Here is an 8,265-nt window from a genome sequence, read left to right as displayed (position 1 = left end):
CATGCTAGAAATGCTTTCTCACATTGGATTAGATTGGGGTTTGGATGGATATAGTGACATATAATCCTACCAATACCTTGATCTATGAATGTGTGTGGTATAATCAGTGATCAAACTTCATCTCTTTCCATGAGCACTTAAATCAAGGAATTGGAAAATTGTTCATGCTTAGAGAGATTAGATTGCCAAGGAATTGGGATCTAATCACCTAAGATTGCCAAGGAGATCAATGAATGCATTGATTGAGGAAGAGATGAAAATGAACTTGATCTGGAGGATTATCACATCTCCTGACCTCAATGAGCTTCCCACTTCTGATCTTACCCATTCTTAATTCTGCTGTTACATTTATGCTTAACAATCCCCTTTCCCATTTAATTTCTTGCAATTTAAACTTCTGCACTTTAATTTCCTGCAATTTCTCTTCTGCCATTTAATTTCTGTTATTTACATTCAGCTATTTACATTTCTTACACTTTAAGCTTCCCGCCAATTTAAATTCTGTAACCCTTAATTCAATCTGATTCAGTTCAACTAGCACCATTCTCCAATTAAAGTTGATCAACCAACCAATCCCTGTGGGATTCGACCTCACTTTACTGTGAGTTTTTACTTGACGATAATCTGGTGCACTTGCCGGTAAAAAATTTGTTACGAGACAAGTTTTTGTGGTATCAAGTTTATGGCGCCGTTGCCGGGGATTGGTTTTGTATTGACAATTACTAAATTGGAGGATAACTAGATTGAACAATTTTTCTTTTCTTTTGCTGATTAAGTTTCAATTTCGGCTGTTTACATTTATCTTCTGCAATTTTAAGTGTTTTCCTCTATTTCTTTGCTTCCCAACAAAACTATTCCACTGACTCACTAACTATTTGATTAATTGCCTTAATTGCTCTAACCACACTTTTTCATTAACTGTGATAATTTCACTTGTTGTTTGCTGTCTGTTTTGCCACTTATATGACAGCTAGAAGAGGAACTTCAACTTCTTTTGATAGTGAACCGGAGAGGACCTTCCTTAGATTAAGGAGGGAAGCAAGAGGCAAGGGAGTATTTGGAGAAGAAGAGTTAGAAGAGGATCTAGACGTTGTCATGGAGGAAGAGGTTCACAACCATGCTGGGGAAGGTACTGGGAATCATGCACCACAAGAAAGGAGAGTGCTGGGCTCCTACATTAATCCCAACCCTGGGAATTGTGGGAGCAGTATTCTCAAGCCAACCATCCAGACCAACAACTTCGAATTAAAACCACAACTCATCACCCTGGTTCAAAACAATTGTTCTTTCGGAGGAAGTACCCAGGAAGACCACCCAATCAACACCTCACCATATTCCTAAGAATCTGTGATACAGTAAAGTCCAATGGTGTGCATTCGGATGCCTACATATTACTTTTATTTCCCTTCTCTCTAAGGGATAAAGCATCAAAGTGGTTAGAATCCTTCCCTAAGGAGAGCTTGACAACTTGGGAGGATGTGGTGAATAAATTCTTGGCAAGGTTCTATCCCCACAAAGAGTCAATAAGTTGAGAGCAGAGGTTCAAATATTCAGACAATAGGATGGTAAAACCCTATATGAAGCCTGGGAAAGGTATAAAGACTTGACAAGGAGATGCCCCCCAGAAATATTCAATGAGTGGGTGCAACTGCATATTTTCTATGAGGGGCTATCATATGAGTCGAAAAAGGCTCTAGATCATTCTTCTGGAGGCTCTCTCAACAAGAAGAAGACCATAGAGGAAGCTATTGATGTCATTGAAACAGTGGCTAATAATGAATATTTCTATGCCTCTGAGAAAAGCAACAATAGAGGAGTGATGGAGTTGAACCACATGGATGCAATTCTGGCTCAAAACAAGATAATTGCTAAGCAATTAGCTGATCTCACCAAGAAGATGGAGGAGCGCCAAGTTGCAGTAATCCACACCCAACCATCAGCACAAGAAGAGTCAAACACAGAGGAAGGAGTTGACTGGGAACAAGCCAACTACATTGGAAATCCATCAAGACAAGCCTATGATCCATATTCTAAACTATACAATCCCGGTTGGAAGAACCACCTAAACTTTGGGTGGAGAAACCAACAAAACCAGAGCCAAGATCATAGACCCCACAATTCTAACCAGTTCAATAATTCCATTTACCAACACTCCAACCAAAGACCATATCAAGCCACACAAAATAATTCTTCCCAGCCACCATACCAAATCCAAAACAACCAGCCCCAACATCCCAATTCCAATCCACCATCTGAGGATAGGCTCTCCAGGATTGAAGCCTTGCTGGAAAATCTCTGCAAGGAGTCTAAAGACATGCAAAACTTCAAGGAGGAGGTGAGATCCAATCTGCAAAATCAAGATGCTGCCATCCAGAAACTTGAAACATAAATTAGATACCTGTCCAAGCAAGCCCCTAGCCATAGCCCCTATAGTTCAACCAAGACAAACTCAAGGGAGGAATGCAAGGCTATTACACTCAAGAGTGGAAAAGAACTAAAGGAGGCCCCAAAGGAAACTCAAAAGAGGGAAGTAGATGAAAGCCTAAGTGACAAAGAAGAAGCACAACAACGTGCTCCCAATCCACTAGAAGAGAAAGAAGTCCTAAGGCCATATGTCCCAAAAGCTCCTTACCCTCAGAGACTGTGAAGGAAGGAACAAGACAGTCAATTCTCTAGATTTTTGGAAGTCTTCAAGAGGCTGCAGATCAATATTCCCTTTGCTGAAGTACTAGAGCAAATGCCCCTCTATGCCAAGTTTTTGAAGGAGTTAATGACTGATGCACCACTATTTCATGGTACATTTTGTACTTCATTGAGCGAATTTTACCCACTATTCTCACACTTATTCATAGAAATTGCATGTTTTACATTTTCCTTCCTGATTTTGTGCTATGATTAAAAACATGCTTCTTTGGCCTTAAATTTGCTATGTTTAATCCTCTCTTATTACCATTCGATGCCGTGATATGTGTGTTAAGTGATTTCAGGGTTTACAGGGCAGGAATGGAGGAAGCATGCAAAAGTGAAAGGAATACAAGAAATTGAAGGAATTGCTAAGCTGTCCAGCCTGACCTCTTTGTACTTAACTGACCATAACTTGAGCTACAGAGATCCAAATGAGGCGTTTCTAGTTGCGTTGGAAAGCTAACATTTGGGGATTTGAAATGATATATAATTCATCATAGTGGCCGTATAGCTAAATGACGCGCACGCGTGCATCATGCGCATGCGTCGTTCTGCAGAAAATCCAGCGAGTTGTACGTATTAGAAATCGGCCCTAGCAATTTCTGGGCTGTTTTTGACCTAGTTTTCGGCCCAAAAAATATAGATTAGAGGCTACAGAGTGGGGAAATCTATTCATTCATGAATTTACAATAATTTTAGGTTTAGATGTAGTTTCTAGGGAGAGAGGCTCTCCCCTCTCTCTAAGATTTAGGATTTCTCTTAGTTTTAGGTTTGATTCTTCCCAATTCTAGGTTCAATGTTCCTTTAATTTAGTTTCTCTTCTACTTTTATTTGTTCTAGTATTCTGGTTATTTATTTTTCCAATTTAATTTATGAACTCCATGTTTGATTTGATTTTTCATTTAATGCAATTTGAGGTATTTCATATTTATGATTTTAATTTAGCTTTTTACATTCTTAGCTTTGGTTGAGTAATTGGAGACGCTTGAGTTATCAAACTCCTTTGTTGATTGAAAATTGGAATTTGCTGGTTGATTTGGATCCCTCTAAGCTAGTCTTTCCTTAGGAATTGACTGGGACTTGAGGAATCAAATTGATTGGTCCACTTGACTTTCCTTCAGAGTTAAAGGATAACGAAGTGGGAGCAATAGACAATTCTCATCACAATTGATAAGAATAACTAGGATAGGACTTCTAGTTCTAATACCTTGCTAAGAGATTTTCTTATTTATTAGTTTCTTTTTTTTGTCATTTACATTCCTTGTTCAACCTTTCAAAAACCCAAAAATATATTTTCTCATAACCAATAATAACTACACCTCTCTGCGATTCCTTGAGAGACGACACGAGGTTTAAATACTTCGGTTATTATTTATATTGGGTTTGCTTAAGTGACAAACAAGTTTTTGTACGAAAGGGTTCTTTGTTGGTTTAGAAACTATACTAGCAACGGGACTTTATTTGTGAAATCCTTTACTAGCAAAAATCCATTCGTCAATGACCAAGAAGAGGAGCTAGAAAATGATGAAACCGTAGTATTAACTGAGGAATATAGTGCCATTATCCAACACAAGCTATGTCAGAAATTGAAGGACCTTGGAAGCTTCCAAATCCCTTGCATTTAGGAGAAATCACAGTGGAGAAAGCTTTATATGATTTAGGAGCTAGCATAAATTTGATGTCCTTAGCAATGATGAGAAAAATGAAGATTGAGGAATCCAAACCAATAAGAATGGTACTTCAACTAGCAGACATATCATTCAAATTTCCTCATGGAATAGTAGAGGACTTGCTAGTGAAGGTTGGAGACTTTATCTTTCCAACAGACTTTGTGATGTTAGATATGGAAGAAGAAGCCAAAGCTTCAATCATATTGGGAAGGTCGTTCCTAGCAACAGTTGGAGCTATCATAGATGTCCAAAAAGGGGAATTGGTCCTTAGACTGCCTAATGAGAAAATGGTATTCAATGTGTTCCAAGCCATGAGCTACCCGCAGGAATCACCAGGGAAATGTATGAGGCTGGATGCAGTGGAGGTTTTGGTACAAGAAAATTTCAATGAAGAGGAACTAGAAGAAGTTCCAGAAGAAGAATCTGTATCAATCAACAAAGCTGCAATAATCCAACCAATTGAAGTATCCACTCCAAGCACATCGGAAGTAAAGAAGGAAGGGACTGAAGCTCCAAAGCTTGAACTGAAAACACTACCTGCTACCCTCAAGTATGCATACTTGGAAAGTGATGAAAGCTACCCAGTAATCATCAATTCTGCCCTCAGTCAAGAACAAGAGAAAGAGTTAATCAAAGTACTGCAACAGCATCAAAATGCCATCGGATGGACCCTTGCTGGCTTAAAAGGGATAAGTCCTTCCATGTGCATGCATAAGATTTTGTTGGAAGAAGATGCCAAGCCTTCCATTCAATCCCAAAGAAGATTGCCATGAAAAAAGTGGTGCAAAAGGAGGTCATGAAACTATGACAAGCAGGGGTGATCTACCCAATTTCTGATAGCCCATGGGTGAGTCCCGTCCAAGTGGTTCCTAAGAAAGGAGGCATCACTGTGGTGCCCAATGAGAGGAATGAACTCATCCCCACAGAAACTGTAACAGGATGCAGGATGTGCATTGATTACAGGAAACTCAATGAAGCCACTAGAAAAGACCATTTTCCACTCCCTTTCATGGACAAGATGCTGGAAAGATTAGCAGAGCATGCATATTATGCTTCTTGGATGGATACTTGGGATATAATCATATAGTAGTTGACCCAAGAGATCAAGAGAAAACATCATTTACTTGTCCATATGGAGTCTTTACTTACAGGCGAATACCTTTTGGATTGTGCAATGCACCTGCAACTTTCCAAAGATGCATGCTATCTATTTTTTTAGATATGATTGAAAAATTCATTGAGGTGTTTATGGATGACTTTTTAGTGTTTGGTGATTCATTCCCCAATTGCCTACATCACATGGCCTTGGTGCTAAAGAGATGCCAAGAGACTAACCTAATCCTAAATTGGGAGAAATGTCAATTTTATGGTAACAGAAGGGATAATCCTTGGCCACAAGATCTCTAATAAAGGTATAGAGGTGGACAGAGCCAAGGTAGAGGTAATTGAGAAATTACCCCCACCTAGTAATATCAAGGCAATCAGGAGCTTCCTAGGACATGCTGGATTTTACAGAAGGTTTATTAGAGATTTTTCTAAAATTGTAAAGCCTTTGAGTAACTTACTAGTCTCTGATACACCCTTTGTATTTGATCAAAATTACATGCTGGCTTTTGAAATTTTGAAAAGAAAACTTCCCTCAGCACCTATCATTGCCCCACCTAACTGGGATTTACCTTTCGAACTGATGTGTTAGGACAGAGGAAAGACAATTTGGTGCATGTTATATATTATGCCAGCAAAGTCCTTAATGAAACTCAAAGGAATTACACCACCACTAAAAAGGAATTGCTAGCAATAGTGTTTGCATTTGATAAGTTTAGATCATATCTCATTGGTTCTAAAGTGATTGTTTTTACTGATCATGCAGCACTAAAATATCTACTTGCCAAGCAAGAATCAAAACCAAGACTGATAAGATGGATTTTGTTGCTGCAGGAGTTCAACATTGAGATTAAAGACAAGAAAGGAGTAGAAAACAAAGTAGCACATCACTTGTCAAGGATCCCCTTTGAAGAAGGCAACACAACTGTAAATGAATCCTTCCCTGATGAGCAATTGATGCTGGTTCACAAGGCACCCTGGTTCGCAGACATTGCTAACTTTAAAGCCACTGGGAAAGTGCCCTCAATGATCAACAAACATCAAAAGAGGAAACTCATCAATGATGCCAAGTATTTTATCTGAGATGAGCCATACCTATTCAAAAAGTGCTCAGATGGATTACTTAGAAGATGCATTTCAGAGGAAGAAGGAAGGAAAGTTTTATGGAAATGTCATGGCTCTTGCGATGGAGGGCATTTTGGAGGAGAGAGAACTACAGCAAAAGTATTGTAGTGCGGGTTCTTTTGGCCCACTATCTTTAAAGATGCAAGAGAGCTAGTGAAGAACTGTAATGAATGCCAGTGGGCTAGAAACTTGCCCAAGAAAAATGAGATGCCACAGCAATTCATCTTAGAACTTGAGTTGTTTGACGTATGGGGGATTGATTTCATGGGACCATTCCCAACCTCCTACTCAAACAATTACATTTTGGTGGCAGTGGACTATGTGTCCAAGTGGGTGGAGGCCATTGTGACCCTAACAAATGACAATAAAGTGGTCATGAACTTCCTCAGAAAGAATATCTTCAGCCGATTTGGAGTTCTCAGAGCACTTATCAGTGATGAAGGAAGCCATTTCTGCAACAGACCACTAGAGACCCTCCTCCTGAGATATGGAGTGAAGCACAAGGTTGTCACACCCTATCACCTCCAAACAAGTGGGCAGACAGAGGTATCCAACAGAGAGCTAAAAAGGATCTTGAAAAAGACTGTGGGAGCCTCAAGAAAAGACTGGTCAAAGAAGTTGGATGATGCTCTTTGGGCATATAGGACAGCCTTCAAGACACCAATTGGGATGTCTCCATATCAATTGGTGTACGGGAAGGCTTATCATCTACCATTGGAGCTTGAACACAAAGTTTTTTGGGCTCTCAAGTTACTAAATTTTGATAGTAATGCTGCTGGTGAAAGGAGAATCTTGCAACTGCAAGAGTTGGAGGAATTTATATCCCAAGCTGATGAAAAAGCCAAAATTTATAAGGAAAGGGCAAAGAGAAAGCATGATCTCAACTTGGCACCAAGAAGCTTTGAAGAAGGACAGAGGGTGCTACTTTACAACTCCAGACTAAAACTCTTCCTTGGGAAGCTAAGATCAAGGTGGTCAGGACCTTTTCTTGTCACCAAAGTTCACTTTATGGACACATAGAAATCATGGAAGAAAGCTCACAACGGACCTTCACTGTGAATGGACAAAGGCTCAAACATTACTTGGGTGATATGGGGGAAGGTCCCAAGATGAAGTACAAGCTCAACTGAGAGAAGTCAACCGTCAAGCTAATGACAATAAAAGAGCGCTTGTTGGGAGGCAACCCAACCGGAGGTAAATTTCTTTCCCTAGCAGTTCAATAAAAGAGTTAAGTAGATTTCTCTGTATTGCAAGGAACTAAGTTTGGTGTTGCACACCAAGAGAACTCAAGAGTTAATGTGTAATTCTAAGTTTGGTGTTCCACCATAAATTTCACTAAGAGCATATTGCACCCCTCAACATAACTGGTTAAGAGTCCAAACAATCAGAGAATTTACTTAACAAATGTTGGATTTTTTTTAGTTCACAGTTTATTTTCTTAATAAAAGCACTTGATGTTTCATGTATGTAGTCACTTTGCCGCATATAGAAATAGGAAAAGAACTAAGTTTGGTGTTCACACACCAACTTAGGTCCATAAATTCACAAGCATACTGATGAGCGGATAATTTATACACTTTTTGGCATTATTTTTAGTATGTTTTTAGTATATTTTAGTTTGTTTTTATTATATTTTTATTAGTTTTTAAATAAAAATCACTCTTCTGGACTTTACTATGAG

At 39.1% G+C, this 8,265-nt stretch overlaps 1 pseudogene; it reads left to right on the top strand.

Moving 5' to 3' along the window:
• The first annotated feature begins 963 nt into the window (after positions 1 to 963).
• On the top strand, positions 964 to 2,389 carry LOC148570029 (uncharacterized; annotated as a pseudogene).
• The last annotated feature ends 5,876 nt before the right edge of the window (positions 2,390 to 8,265 follow it).

The sequence above is a fragment of the Arachis ipaensis genome, chromosome B3 (genome assembly GCF_059453495.1).
Source record: "Arachis ipaensis isolate K30076 ecotype BB chromosome B3, ASM5945349v1, whole genome shotgun sequence".
Lineage (NCBI taxonomy): Eukaryota > Viridiplantae > Streptophyta > Magnoliopsida > Fabales > Fabaceae > Arachis > Arachis ipaensis.
This window is presented reverse-complemented; position numbering and strand designations above follow the sequence as displayed.